The sequence below is a fragment of the Artemia sp. Qi Xiang Cuo genome, chromosome 2 (genome assembly GCF_049724085.1).
Source record: "Artemia sp. Qi Xiang Cuo chromosome 2, ASM4972408v1, whole genome shotgun sequence".
In the NCBI taxonomy this organism is placed as follows: Eukaryota; Metazoa; Arthropoda; class Branchiopoda; order Anostraca; family Artemiidae; genus Artemia; species Artemia sp. Qi Xiang Cuo.
This window is the reverse complement of record NC_142795.1, coordinates 48,330,341-48,345,179: the sequence shown is the minus strand read 5'-3', so window position 1 is coordinate 48,345,179 and position 14,839 is coordinate 48,330,341. Positions and strand designations below refer to the sequence as shown.

General features: G+C 36.6%; 1 protein-coding gene across 1 annotated transcript in view; it reads right to left on the bottom strand.

Annotated features, from left to right (window-relative positions):
- The window catches only part of LOC148955306 (uncharacterized), a 162,474-nt gene that overhangs the window by 56,441 nt on the left and 91,194 nt on the right, over positions 1 to 14,839 (bottom strand). The window lies entirely within an intron of this gene.

Sequence of the window (14,839 nt, the reverse complement as noted above, 5' to 3'; positions counted from 1 at the left end):
GCTGTAAATCTGGATAGAAAAACATTTTCTGGTAAAATAAATAGAAGAATAGTAGATTTTTGTCCAGACAACATACACCTGAGGAAGACAGATGAGCGTAATCCGAGTCAACGTCAATACTATGATCTGCTTGTGTCATCAGAACACTATCGTGCATGTTCTGTTGTCATTCTTAGTGGATCTCAGTTCAATAATGGTCATTACTACGTTTATCGAAGGACCCTAGAAGGAAGCTGGTGCTTGTGCAACGATGAAAAAGTAAGAATGGTGAGCCAAATTGATATTGACTTCTCAGGTATAACTTTCTTAGTTCTTGAAAAATGATCCTAGGTAAGTGAAATGCTACTTAACACGTTGCTATAATTTTTTTTTGTGATTCATTACACATATTAACCTTGTCCTTTCAGGCCAGCCATGCAGAAGAATGCCAGTATATGGAAATCCTCAAAACAATCTGACAATTTATGACAAACTGGTCAAAGTGTACGCTTTGTGCAATCTTTGACCAACACCTTTTTCTTCCCGTGTGCTTTGTCTTAGCATTTGGTAGCAGTTTAACTATTCAGTGATTAGTAGATCTGAATAAGATGAAGGGAGGTTTTTTATGCATTTACGGAGACTAGAATTTGGACGAAATAAAATTGACAGTTTCTCTCGCGAAGCTACCTAAAAAGCTTTAATTTCTTATAAAAGATTAAATAAAGAAAACAAGTTTTTTAAACTGAAAGTAAGGAGCGACATTAAAACTTAAAACGAATAGAAATTGTTCCGTATATGAAAGGGGCTGTCCCCTCCTCAACGCCTAGCTCTTTACGCTAAAGTTTTTTATTGTTTAAACAAATAGATTTGTGAAAAAGAGTGAAACCTTAGCGTAAAGAGCGAGGCGTTGAGGAGGGAACAGCCCCTTCCATATACGGAATAATTTCTGTTCGTTTTAAGTTTTAATGTCGCTCCTCACTTTCTGTTTAAAAACTTGTTTTTTTTTTATTTAATTTTTGGACATTTTTGAATTAATGCAGGTTTTCATATTGGCTCACTGTACATGAATAATTAAAACAAAATTTGTATATTAATTTTACTTTTATTTGGTTAAATGGCTTTCTCGAAACTTGTTTAATTTATTTACGAACGTTTTTATTAGTAAAAAATATACGTAACTTACGAATTAAATTACGTAACGAACTTCTATATTCATAGATTTTTAATACGTACATTAGGGGATTCGCCCCCTAGTCAATACCTTGCTCTTTAAGCTAAAGTTCGAATTTTGTTCCAATTCTTTAAAAATGACCGCTTAATCACAAAGGCCATTAATTAGAATAAATAGCTCTTTTGAAAGTACAAACAAATATTTGGCTTAAAGAACGAGGCGTTGACTAGGGGTGAACCCAATCATATACGTAATATTTTCTGTTCGTTTTAAGTTTTGATTTTGCTCCTTACTTTCAGTTGAAAATCTTTTTTTAATTTAATTTCTGATCTTTTTCTTTAATAATGATGGGAAATCCAGCACACCCTTCATAGCAATGTCTCTTCCCCCATGAAAACTTCCTTCATGGAAAGATCCTCCCATATAACGCCCGACCCAAGCCCCCCCTCCACCTACCAGAGAAAATCCCCCCTGAAAACGTCTGTATACTTCCCAATAACCAATACTATATGTTAACATTGGGTAAAGTTGATAACTTTCAGCCCTCCCCCCAGGGACTTCGGAGGATTAAGTCATCCTAAAAGACATAGTTATCATATTTTCGACCATGCTGAACAAAATGGCTATCTCAAAATTTTGATCGGGTGACTTTGGGAAAAAATGAGCGTAGGAGGGGGGCTAGCTGCCCTCAATTTTTTTGGTCACTTAAAAAGGGCACTAGAACTTTTAATTTCCGTTCGAATGAGCCCTCTCCCGATGTTCTTGGACCACTGGGTCGATACGACCACCCCTGGGAAAAAAACAAATAAACACGCATCCGTGATCTTTCTTCTGGCAAAAAATACAAAATTCCACAATTTTGTAGATGGGTGCTTGAAACCTCTACAGTATGGTTATCTTATACGCTGAATATGATGGCGTAATTTTCATTAAGGTTCTATAGCTTTTAGGGGGTCTTTCCCCCTTTTTTCGAAAATCAGCCAATTTTTTCAGGTGCGTAACTTTTGATTAGTAAGACTAAACTTGATGAAACTTATATATTTGAAATCAGCATTAAAATCTGATTCTTTTGATGTATCTATTGGTATCAAAATTTCGTTTTCTAGAGTTTCGGTTACCATTGAGCCGGGGCGCTTCTTACTTACAGTTCGTTACCACGAACTGTTTGATTTATATCTACTTTTATAAATAGTTCGAGTATTTGGAGGCTCCTAACAAGCAAACTCCAAAATTTTATATTTAAAGAATTTTTTTCCTCTTTTAAAGGAATCCTTAGTCTACTACTGTAACCACAGTTCATATAATTATCCAGTATGATCATTCCCTATCTCACCCATTATAAAAACCCAGACCGGGGTGCGAGTGCTCCAGAGAACGTAGAAACATAAGCGGCGTCAGATCTTTTCACGGGTAGACAAGTCAGACGCGAAACAATCGGAAACAAGTGGAAACCCGCTATTAATAACTGCACGAAGAAGTGGGAGGAGCTTTTTGTTCGCACCGAGAACGAAGACCAGAAATGATCTGCGATAAGCTTACTGGATAATTATATGAACTGTGACTGTAACTAACGATGCTCAGACAAAGTTTAAGCAGTGGTGCCTCATCGCGGCGGGGAAGTGTAACATAATGGAATTGTCTGATCCTCTATTTTCCTTAAAGTAAATACCACGTGATATGGATGTATTTCCTTGTAGAAAAACAAACTATAAAAACTAAGTAGATGATGATGAAGGAAGACACAAGGAGAAGACAATTCCATCATGGCCAAGACCGCTGTGTGATTTTACCTGTAGCTGCATTTCTGTTTTCAGTGCCTAAAGATTTATTGTTTTGTAAAGTATGGATAGCAAACTTTTTGTTGTAAACTGAAAGTTTTTTGTAACTGTCGAGATTGTCTACAGTATTCTCTAGAGGTGCTAAAGTATGTGCCGGGAAGATATTTTTTGAAGTACCTACCTCCACTTTTTATCCCTCTAGAGGATCCTGAAATTTGCCTACATGACAGGTACCTATTGAAATTTTGAACAAACAAGCGGCTGGAGTAAAATTCTACTTTAGCTACTTTTGGCTATCTTGGATAGGGGTTAGGTTAGGAAAATTAAACTTTAAGGAATGGGTCTATAGGCTAAAGTATGTCATGGGAAGGTATTTTGAAGTACCTACCTCCACTCCTTCCTCCTCTAGAGGGTCCTGACCTTAGATGACCTTTAGAAATCTGTGTTTTATAATAAGTTAAACCTTGTAAAATAGATTTTTTGCTGAAATGAAGCACAACAAGACTGTTTTCTAGCTTTAAAACTTTTTTCTACTCTAATTTAAAAGGTCTTAAATATAGGCAAATACATTTCCTAAATTTTGAAGAAAACAACATAGCTACTTTTGGCTATCACAGAAAGGGGTTCGGTTAGGCAAATGAAACTTTCATGGATGGGTCTGCAGACTAAAGTGTGTCCTGGGAAGGTATTTTGAAGTATTTACCTCCACTCCTTCTCCCTCTAGAGGGTTCTGACCTTTGATGATCTTTAAAAATCTGTGTGTTATAAAAGTGAAACCTTGAAATATAGATCTTCAGCTTAAATGGAGTACAACAAAATTGTTTTCAGCTTCACAACTTTGCTCAATCTCAATTTATAAGGTTTTAAATATATGCAAATACATTTCCCAAATTTTGAAAAAAAAAAAACATTTATATGGCTTAAAATTCTACTCAAATAACAGAAATTGCATTTTCAGAACTAAAGCCAGAGAGAAAGAAACTGATAACTGAAAATTAAGGTACAATGTTGTTTTGTCAAAATTTCAAAAGGTATGAACCTGTAATATAGGCAAATTTCAGGACCCTCTAGAGGGAGAAGGAGTGGAGGTAGGTACTTCAAAATACCTTGCTGGTACATACTTTAGCCTGTAGACCCACCCCTAAAAGTTTTCTTTTTATAACATAACCCCTTTCTAAGAGAGCCAAAAGTAGCAAAAGTAGAATTTTACCTAGAAAACGAACAAAGATTAATTTAAAGAAACAAGGTTTTTCCAAGGGAAGTAAAGAGCGAAGTTGAAACTTAAAACGGACAAAAATTATTACTTCTTAGCCTATTTAATATATATTAATATAACTAGTATAAATAAACCAACTAATTATGTTTTCCTGTGCTTTTATGATTATACAAAACTAGCACTTTACTGAAAACACAAAAGTCAAGTATAAAAAACATGATTATTGATTTAAGAGTCAAAAGTGAGTATGCAGCCTGATAACACTAAACGAACCTATAAAGCTTTTCATAGTCTTACACCAGTTTCGACATTAGTAACTTTCAGTATACAATTAAATCTTAAAAGCATAAGCGTAAAACTAAATATTTTTTAATAACCGCGAAGTAATTGAATAGCATAAAGAAACACTGGATTGATTTATCAATCAGCATTTTGCTCTCACCAGCTATAATACCAATAGTGAGTAATATACAGTCTTAAATTGTAAGAAATATGCTTTAGTATAACTTTAAATGAAGATCTAATGAGACATAATATGAAATCTGGAAATCCGAATATTTCTCTCTATACAAGAGTGAATTTCAAGCTATCATACGAATTATAAAGCTAGTCTATAGTCCTAATACTATCAAGAGGGCCTTAATTCGAACTTGTGTACAAACTAATCATGACATGTCCTTTTAAGAACCAAAACGAGAGCCAGTCATTGAACTTAGCCATTGTGCAGAAGTGATACAAAATTAAACGTAAAAAAAATAAAGAAAATGTTAAAATGGATTGTTGCTTTATCTTAAAAGGGATTGATCCTAAAAGAGATTGATAATATTTTGATTCTATAAAAGGTGTCCTTAATTGGTTTGCTTTTACTGTACCAAAACTCGTATGTGTTTTCAGTAAAGCGCTAGTTTTGAATAATCATAAAAGCATATGAAAACATAATTAGTTGGTTTATTTATACTAGTTATATTAATATATATTAAATAGGCTAAGAAGTAATAATTTTCGTCCGTTTTAAGTTTCAACTTCGCTCTTTACTTCCCTCGGAAAAACCTTGTTTTTTTTAAATTAATTATGGGTAGAAACAAAAACATCCAACCAAAATTAATCAAAATTTTTACAGAAAAGTTTGCGGGTGGTTGATCAGTACACATCAGAGATTTCTGGGACTGCGGCCATCGAAGTACAGAGCGAAAGCGGGATTTCCCAATTCAAAGAAAAATATCTACAAACCACCATCATTGCAACCAATACAGACAATACGGTATTAGTGAAATATGTCTTGAGTTTTTGTTTTTTTTTTTCTATATTGCGATAATAGCCTAAGAGTTGTAACCAACAACCCCAGAAATCATCAAATACCAACTCTAGTTTAACTAAGCAATGCATGCGAAATATGATGTTTGTAGACAAAAACCAGAATTTCGAACTGAGCCCGGTTCTAGTTTACAAATTACTGGTAGAACATATGCAGAGTTACCAACTTTGGTTCAACTTTGAACTTTGAAAGATCAAGAGAATGTAACTGTGACAAGCTAAACCACGACAAAGCACTACTCTCGTGGAACTCAAGCCCCATTTAACTCCCCCCCCGGGCCCCTGGACGCCCCGGGGACCTGACCCCCGGTATCACCGAACCCCTCTACAACTGAACCCCCGTGCTACTGAACCCTCGTGCTACTGAACCCTCGTGCAACTCGACCCAATTTAACTAAACCCCCGTGTAACTATACCCCCTTTAATTGAACCCTCGTGCAACTGAGCCCTCCATGTAACTGAACCCCTGTATAACCGAAACCCTGTACAACTGAACCCCCCGTGCTACTGAACTCTCATGCTACTGAACCCTCGTGCAACTCAACCCAATATCACTAAACCCCCGGGTAACTGCACCCTCTTTAACTGAACCCTCGTGCAACTCAACCCTCCATGCAATCCCATCCCCCTCAAAACACTTTTCAGCCATTTCTTGTTAATTTTTTTTTATTTCTAAACTATTTTAAATTGACAATACTCTCCAAAACATCACTTGTGTATTATACAGTACACTATCACCCCATTGCAACTGAACCCTCCATGTGACTGAACCCCCGTATAACCGAAACCCTGTACAAGTGAACCCCCGTGCTACTGAACTCTCGTGCTACTGAACCCTCGTGCAACTCAACCCAATTTAACTAAACCCCCGTGTAACTCTACCCCCTGTAACTGAACCCTCGTGCAACTCAACCCTCCATGCAACCATCCACGTAAATTATGTCAAAAAAACTTGTCCTTCATAGCATATTATGCAAATCCCAAGTAGCACAAGATGGAACATAGTATAATGCCATGTGAGGGAGCTCTGAATCTCTTTGAAAAGCGTAGAGACGCAAGCAAATAACGTTGAAATTGCTATTGGGGCAAGCAAATCCAGACGAGAGATACTACTTATAACTCGTAGCCCTTTCCATGAAAGCTTTTTTTGGGGGAGGGGGGGTCATCCACGAAAAACAATTACCGGGCCTTTCAAATATGCAGAACAAAATCGAGATCTCAAAATTTCGGTTGGACATGTTTGGTGAAATGACGGGCGGGGGGGGGGGGCTGTTCGCCCTTTAATCACTTATGATACCTAGAAAAGGCATTAAAACTTTCAATTTCCAATCGAGCCGCTTTCAAATTTCCAACGACGACTCTTTCTACACAATGTTGCACTCCTTTCAAATTTATATCCTCATTTGGTCTGACGATCCTAAGCAAGGCCATGTCCAAGATTTTTCTCGGAGGGGGGGGGGGTACAAAAAACATCAATAATTTGTTTACATACATTTTTGTTGCGTTTTTACGAGACGGACGAACATTTAGGGGGGTCAACCTCCTGGACACGGCACTGTTTCCAAGTGAGTGAAGGTTACTCCTTCTACTAGCAACTTAATTAGAAGTATAATTAGAAATTAGAAGTATAAAATGAATTGTAACCTTATCGCTCTTTCATTCATTAAACGAAAAAACAAGTTTTTTCCACTTAAAGCAAGGAGCAACATTACAACTTAAAACAAACGGAAATTATTCCAAATATTAGGGGAGCTACCCCTTCCTCAATACTCCTCTTTTCACGCTAAAATCTTTTTTAAGATTTTTTTTTTAAAGGTTTTGATTCAATTACATGGCCCTTGTGTTTCAAGAATAGTTCTTTAAAAAATCAGAAAAAAGGTCGAACTTTAGCGTATAGAGGGGGTATTGAGAAGGTAGTAGCCCCTGCCATATTCGGAATAATTTCTATTCGTTTTAAGTTTTAATGTCGCTCGTTAATTTCGGGAGAAAAGACTTGCTTTTTTTTATTTATTTCTGATCGTTTTTCAAATAGTTCCAGTAAATCCACCCCCCTCCCTGTGGAAAATTCCCACACCAAAAATTTCTCTATATAAAATTCCTCCCATCTAAAGTTCTTCCGCTTCCATCCCTCCTGCGAATTCTTCCCAAAAAATTTTTTGCTTACAAATCTGCCAGACAAATGCTCCTTAGCACACTTTTATTTGACGAAAGACTTGTTTTCATTTAGTTTCTGATCATTTTTAAGGTCATTGGGGAATATATTTGTATGGAAAATACCCCCCCCCCCACCTTCCCTCGGAAAGTTTCTCATCCCGAAATTTCCCATGTAGAATTTCTCCTGGTGATAATTCCCCCATAAAAATTTCTCCCGTTGAAAATCCCCCCCCAGAAAGATCCCCGGAGAATTTCAACTCCGCTGAAAACTTCCCCCAAACAAGTCCCTCAAACTGTCTCCGCATGTACAATAGAATCAACAACGAGAAAGTAGGACAAATAACACAAATTGTGTATACGAATTCTGGAAAATTCTCCCCATGTAAAACTTCCGCTGAAAAGTTTACCCCCAGAAACTTCCATCCCAATGGGAAATTCTCCCGTAGAAAATCCATCTCAAGAAGACCTCCTTCCCCTCTTGGAAAACGTAGGTAACTTCCCTATAACAAATACTATATTTAAACAGTGGGTAAATTTCATAACTTGCGGCCCTTCCTTTGGTGGTTCTGAGGGGTCATGCCATCTCCAAAGAGACATCTATTGTACCTTTCAACTATTCTGAACAAAGGACTATTTCAAAATTTTGTTGAGACGACTTTCTGACAAAAATAACAAGGGGTGGGGGTTAGTTCTCCAATTTTTGGTCACTTAAAAAACACACTAGATCTTTTAGTTTTCGTTTGAATGAGTCCTCTTGCGATATTCTAGTACCATTGGTTCGCTACGATCACCCCTGGAAAAAGCAACAACAAAAAATAAAGACGAATCCATGATGCTTCTTCTGGCAAACACTACAAAATTTCACATTTTATAGATAGGAGCTTGGAACCTCTCCAGTGGGGTTCCTTGGTATGTTGAATCTGATGGCGTGATTTCCATTAAGATTCTTTGATTTTTAAGGGGTGTTTTTCACCTTTTTCGAAAATTTGGCAAATTTTTTTAGGCCCGCAAGTTTTGATGGGTAACACTAAACATAATGAATATTAAATATTCGGAATCAGCACAATAAGCTAGTTCTTTTTATACATCTGTTGATATCAAAATTGATTACAGATCATCAATAATCCAATTTTTTCTCTTTTAATAACTTTTCAGTTTCAGTTAGTAATACTTGATATATAGATATGTATTTTTGCCTGACTATTAGTAGCCGGAAGCGATTGTTAAGGAAAAGGGTGCCTGCTTGCCTATTATCTTGACTGTAGCGTAAAAGCAAGGAAAAATAGAATCGTTTATAGATGATAGGATACAAACTTGTAAAGCATTTCAAGAGCATTTGCCGCTAGTTGTCTGCGGGAAAGGGCAAGAAACTCCCAAAAACACGGTATAAAACGCAAAAAATCAGTAGAAAGTAAGTAATTAAGTATATTTAGTGCTAGATAAGTCACTTTAACACCAATTTGGTGGAAAAGGGCATTTTTTTGTATATCCAGCCGGGAAATATTCTATTTTATATCATAAATTATTTGAAAAAAACTACGTTTTCTAAAGAGTTAAAGAGGCTGAGTTACAAGGTCGAACCTTAAAACGTACAGGGATTAGGAGGCACAGTTGGGGGGCTACCACCCCCAAACCCCCGCTTTCGCAGCCTTTAAATATAAAAAAAATTTCTTTAAACTGAAAGTAAGGAGCGACATTAAAACTTAAAAAGAACAGAAATTATTCCGTATATGAAAGAGGCTGTGCCCTCCTCAACGCCTCGCTCTTTACGCTAAAGTTTGACTTTCTCACAACTCTTTTTTTAAACAATAAAAACTTTAGCGTAAAGAGCGAGGCGTTGAGGAGGGCACAGCCTCTTTCATATACGGAATAATTTCTGTTCTTTTTAAGTTTTAATGTCGCTCCTTACTTTCAGTTTAAAGAAATTTTTTTTTATATTTAAAGGCTGCGAAAGCGGGGGTTTGGGGGTGGTAGCCCCCCAACTGTGCCTCCTAATCCCTGTACGTTTTAAGGTTCGACCTTGTAACTCAGCCTCTTTAACTCTTTAGAAAACGTAGTTTTTTTCAAATAATTTCTGCACGTTTTTGTACAGTTTATTACTTATTATTGCTTGACTAACTGTTAGCTGATCGTGTCAGGAGTTAAAGTTGGGGGGCTGCCGCCCCCAAACCCCCCGCTCTTGAACATTCTTGTGTTAAGGCTTTTAATTCCTGAATACTCAAATCACGTCGTACAGGGTGCCTCCTAATCCCTGTACGTTTTAAGGTTCGAACTTGTGACTCAGCCTCTTTAACAGCCCCCCAACTGTGCCTCCTAATCCCTGTACGTTTTAAGGGTCGACCTTGTAACTCAGCCTCTTTAACTCTTTAGAAAACGTAATTTTTTTCAAATAATTTAAAAAAGAAACTGAGTTTCTTTTCAAAGTATATAAAAAAGTTGCTCTGATGGTGAATCGAACCCGAGTTTTCCGCCTGAAAGTCTGAAGTCTCAGCCGCTGGACTATACAAACACAATAGTAATTGTTGTTTAGCAAATAGAAGGTATTTTCGACGCAAGCAAATTCCCAAAAATCTTGATATGTGGTTTTTGGAAAATAGGGAAGGAGTGATCAGATTGAGCTGAAATTTCGACGATAAGCTCCCAGGCCCCAGGAAAGCTTATCCTCTAAATTTCAGCCCGATCAGACAACGTTAAAGGGGGGTTGTGGAGGGAAAAATTAACATGGGCTAATATAGGAAAACGAGGTTTTTCGTAAATGTAAATTCGGGGGATAATTTTTTCGGTCTGAAAATATCAAAAGGCCCTAACAGGTCGAATTCTGCTTCTAATGAGTCCTCATTCAACCGGATCCGGTGCCAACGGTGACCTGTAGGCGTGGCTAAGAAAAAAAAAAAGAGATGAACGTTAAGTGGCTATATTTGGTTTTTTGAAAAAAGGGAAAGAGTGATCGGATTGAGCTGAAATTTCGAGGATAAGCTTCCGGGCCCTAGGAAAGCTTAACCTCTAAATTTCAGCCCAATCGGACAACGTTAAAGGGGGGCTGTGGTGGGAGGGTCCAAACTTCCGGCCCAGTTTACCCCATGAAGATAAAGTCGGAGGAGGATGAAATTTTGCAAGTTTCTTAGTTTGAGCTTGGGCTACAAAATGCAATTACCGCCGTCTCTCTGCGACCTCTAGGACCTGAAATCGCTTAACATTGTGGTGGGTCGCCTCTTTATAGAGGCACAAGTGTGCCTCCTTGATTTGCAAAATATGTCCCTTTTATGTCCCAAATTTCTAAAATATGTCCCTTTTTTGCCCTATTATTTCATTATGTCCAGGCACACAGGAATATGTCTTTGGACATAAAATATGTCCAGTTGGCAACCCTGAACATATGGAGTGGATATCTCAATTCAATCGGATCACCCGAGTTCTCCGCTACTGAGGGAATGGAACTAGGATTATGGGTTGAAGCAGAAATATCCAACCAAAATCTATCAAAATTTTTACAGAAAAGTTTGTGGGTAGTTGATCAGTACACATCAGAGATTTCTGGGACTGCAGTCGTCGAAGGACAGAGCGAAAGCGGGATTCCCCGATTCAAAGAGAAATATCTACAAAACCCCATCATTGCAACCAATAGAGACAACTACGGTATTAGTGAAATATGTCTTGAGTGTGTTTTCTCTTTATTTTTTATATTGCGATAATAGCCTAATATCTGTAATCAACAACACCCAGAAATAATTAAATACCAACTCTAGTTTATCTAAGCAATGCATGCAAAATATGCTGTTTGTATACAAAAAAAAAAAAAAAAACAGAACTTCTAACTGAGTCTGGTTCTAGTTTACAAAATACTGGTAGGACATATGAAATGGATACATCAATTCAATTAGATCACCCGGGTTCTCCGCTACTGAGGTAATGGAACTAGGATTATGGGTTGAAGCGGAAATATCCCACCAAAATCTTTTAAAATTTTTACAGAAAAGTTTGAGGGTAGTTGATCAGTACACATCAGAGATTTCTTGGACTGCAGCCATCGAAGTACAGAGAGAAAGCGGGATTTACCAATTCAAAGAGAAATATCTACAGAACACCTTTATTGCAACCAATACAGACAATATGGTATTAGCGAAATATGTCTTGAGTTTGTTTTCTTTTTATTTTTCAATATTGCGATAATAGCCTAAGATTTGTAACCAACAACCCCAGAAATCATCAAATACCAACTCTAGTTTAACTAAGCAATGCATGCGAAATTTGCTGTTAATAGACAAAAAACCAGAACTTCGAACTGAGTCTGGTTCTAGTTTACAAATTGCTGGTAGAACATATGGAGTGGATATATCAATTCAATCAGATCACCCGAGTTCTCCGCTACTGAGGAAATGGAACTAGAATTATGGGTTGAAGCAGAAATATCCAAGAAATATCCGACCAATATTAGTGAAATATGTCTTCAGTGTGTTTTATTTTTATTTTTCTATATTGCAATAATAGCCTAAGATTTGTAATCAACAACCCCAGAAATCATTAAATACCAACTCTGGTTTAATTAAGCAATGCATGAGAAATATGGTTTTAATATATTTTTATTTTTAGGCTTCAGTGTTCCAGTATTAGCCTGTGTCCTTATCAAAATGCTGATTATATATTTTACAAATTGTGGGCACGGCACGTTGTCGACAAGAGACTCGTGCACAGATTTTCTCTTCTAATTATTGGAGGGACAAATGGGCTCCTTGGACCAGCGCAGCTTCCCCATCTCCCAACTTCAGACTCCCACCCACTTTAGTGCTTAAGACCCTAATACTTTCTATAAATAGTCTTAACGCTTAATTACCATCAAAATTTGCATTTGAAAGCTATGGAGCTTCTTGATTATAAGCCTGATGCTATTATTTCAACTTGGAACTCTAAAATTAAATTAAATTAAGGTAATGTTTTAAGAATAATCTTTCTTTTTCATTAAAGCTGGTATTTAAAGATTCCTGAGTTTTTCATGACAAATATTCTCTCCCCCTCTGTCGCTGATTCATTTGTCATTCGTCTTGCATACACCCCTTTATTTACTGGTCAATACAGCTATTCTAGATAAACAAAGCTCTATGTGTAGCCGAGCCTTACCACACACAATTATAATACTTTGTATGTGGATCAAAAAAGGTTGTTGCATATCAAGGGACTACAAAAGTATTGCGAATTGACTTGGTAATTTGAAGTCCAGCCTCTATTAGTTTTAATCTTTTGACGCATGATTTGACCGATGTGTCGTTCATCAATACAGAAGAGGAGCTACCAAAAAACACACGCAGCTGTCGACTTTTTTCCAACAATCAACTACTTTTGACCGTTTCCAGCGATCTATTTGACTTCTCAACTGATGCGACTTCTGCAGAAAATGTCAATATCAACATATCATTAAAATTTAGGAAATGTTCTCAAGATCAGTAGACACAGCATTCCTTTAATCGGAAGGACAAAAGAGCCCTTACGTTGAGAGATGGGGAAGTTTAGCTCCATCAATACAGTTTGAAGACCTTCTAGCAGTTTCAAAAATACTAAATATTGACGACAAATCTTAGTTTAAACATTAGCTTTGCATTCGGATGTGGGGAGTGGGCTAAAAAAGAGATCCGTTCAGTAGATAGCAACCCAAAGGGGCAACGAAGTAAATGTGATACCGTATTTAAATTTTTTTTAATTAGTTGAGTATTTTTGTAAAAATCTAGTTGCTGTGCCAATATTAGTATTTCTAAGGTTATGGATCATCTTTGGCATCCATATGTGGATGTTGATTTGGCTGCCGTTCAGTGGAAAATTCGTGATTCATAATCCCTTGTTGTTTCGTAGCAAGAAGTCGTTTCTTTGCCAGAAAGTGACATAATGTGGCGTGTTAGATCTGATTGACAACAAGACAATAATTTCACAGAAGGATAAATGTTTTTTCATATTATGTTTTTCTGGTTTTGATTTAAATTTATTTGTGCAGCTTTAGAAAATAGAACGTGCCACAAAAAGGTGCCAAATTAATCCATCTTCTGCCGCTAAATAAAACATTAATCCGGATCGGAGCAAAAAGCTATTGAGTGAAAAATAATGAGACATCAAATTGGCTTATAATTATTGAAAAGCCATTAAGATAGCTTTCCAATTTAGGAGTTCATACTGACATGTGATGACACATTTCTTCCTAAACGAAGAGTCCATAAAAAATTTATGGTTAATGTAGAGTGTTTATACATTAGAATTAAAGCTTATAAAGCCTTAAATAAATAAAAGTTTTTCGACTGAAAGTAAGGAGCAACAATAAAACTTAAAATGAATAGAAATTATTACGTATATAAAGGGAGTTGCCCCCTTTTCAACACCTCGCTCTTCAGGCTAAAGCTTTTAGTACTTTTAAAAAGCTTCCTATCGTTCTGATTAAACGACTCTTGTGTTTCAGGAGTCATTATTAAAGAATTGGGGGAAAATCTAACTTAGCGTAAAGAGCAAGGCGTTGATGAGGGGTAATCCCCCTTATATAGTTAATAATAATATCTGTTCGTTTACGTTTTAATGTTGTTATTTACTTTCATTAAAAAAAAAAATACAATAGGGTTTCCTGATAAGCTGAACCTGACGGTGTGGGACTCGTAGCCTTTGATGGGTAACACTAAACTTAATAAATCTTATATATTTGGAAATCGATTTTTTGTATATCCAATGACATCAAAATTCTATTTTTTTTTTTAGTTTCGATTACTATTGAGCCGCGTCACTCCTTACTTACAGTTCATTATCACGAACTATTTGATTGCACAAGGACACACGAGCTATTGGGGGATGTCGGTAAATATTTTTCTGGAGGGGGGGTGGCTGAAGCCCCAAAAAGTTCCTTTTTAGTCCCAGCAGGTCCTCCGAATTAAGTCAAGGGGAAAAGGAGTTCACTCCTTAGTCTCCCTTCAATTGGAGGAATATATTTGGATTAATTGTGCAATAGGAATTTCGACGAGACTGAACTTCGTCATGGAAAATAAAATTTTTTAAATACAAATTTGGTGCCAATACATGAATTAACGAATCATCTTTTAATGTTGATTCCAAATATATTGTTTATAAGCATAAGAAAATTTTTCAGACTTTTAGAAAAAGGGAAACACACTTGACCCAATCTTTGAGATAAACTTCAGTATAAATCTAAACACGGTACAAAAACTAATGGAAATCAGCCCCCCCCCCCCCCCAAAAAAAAAA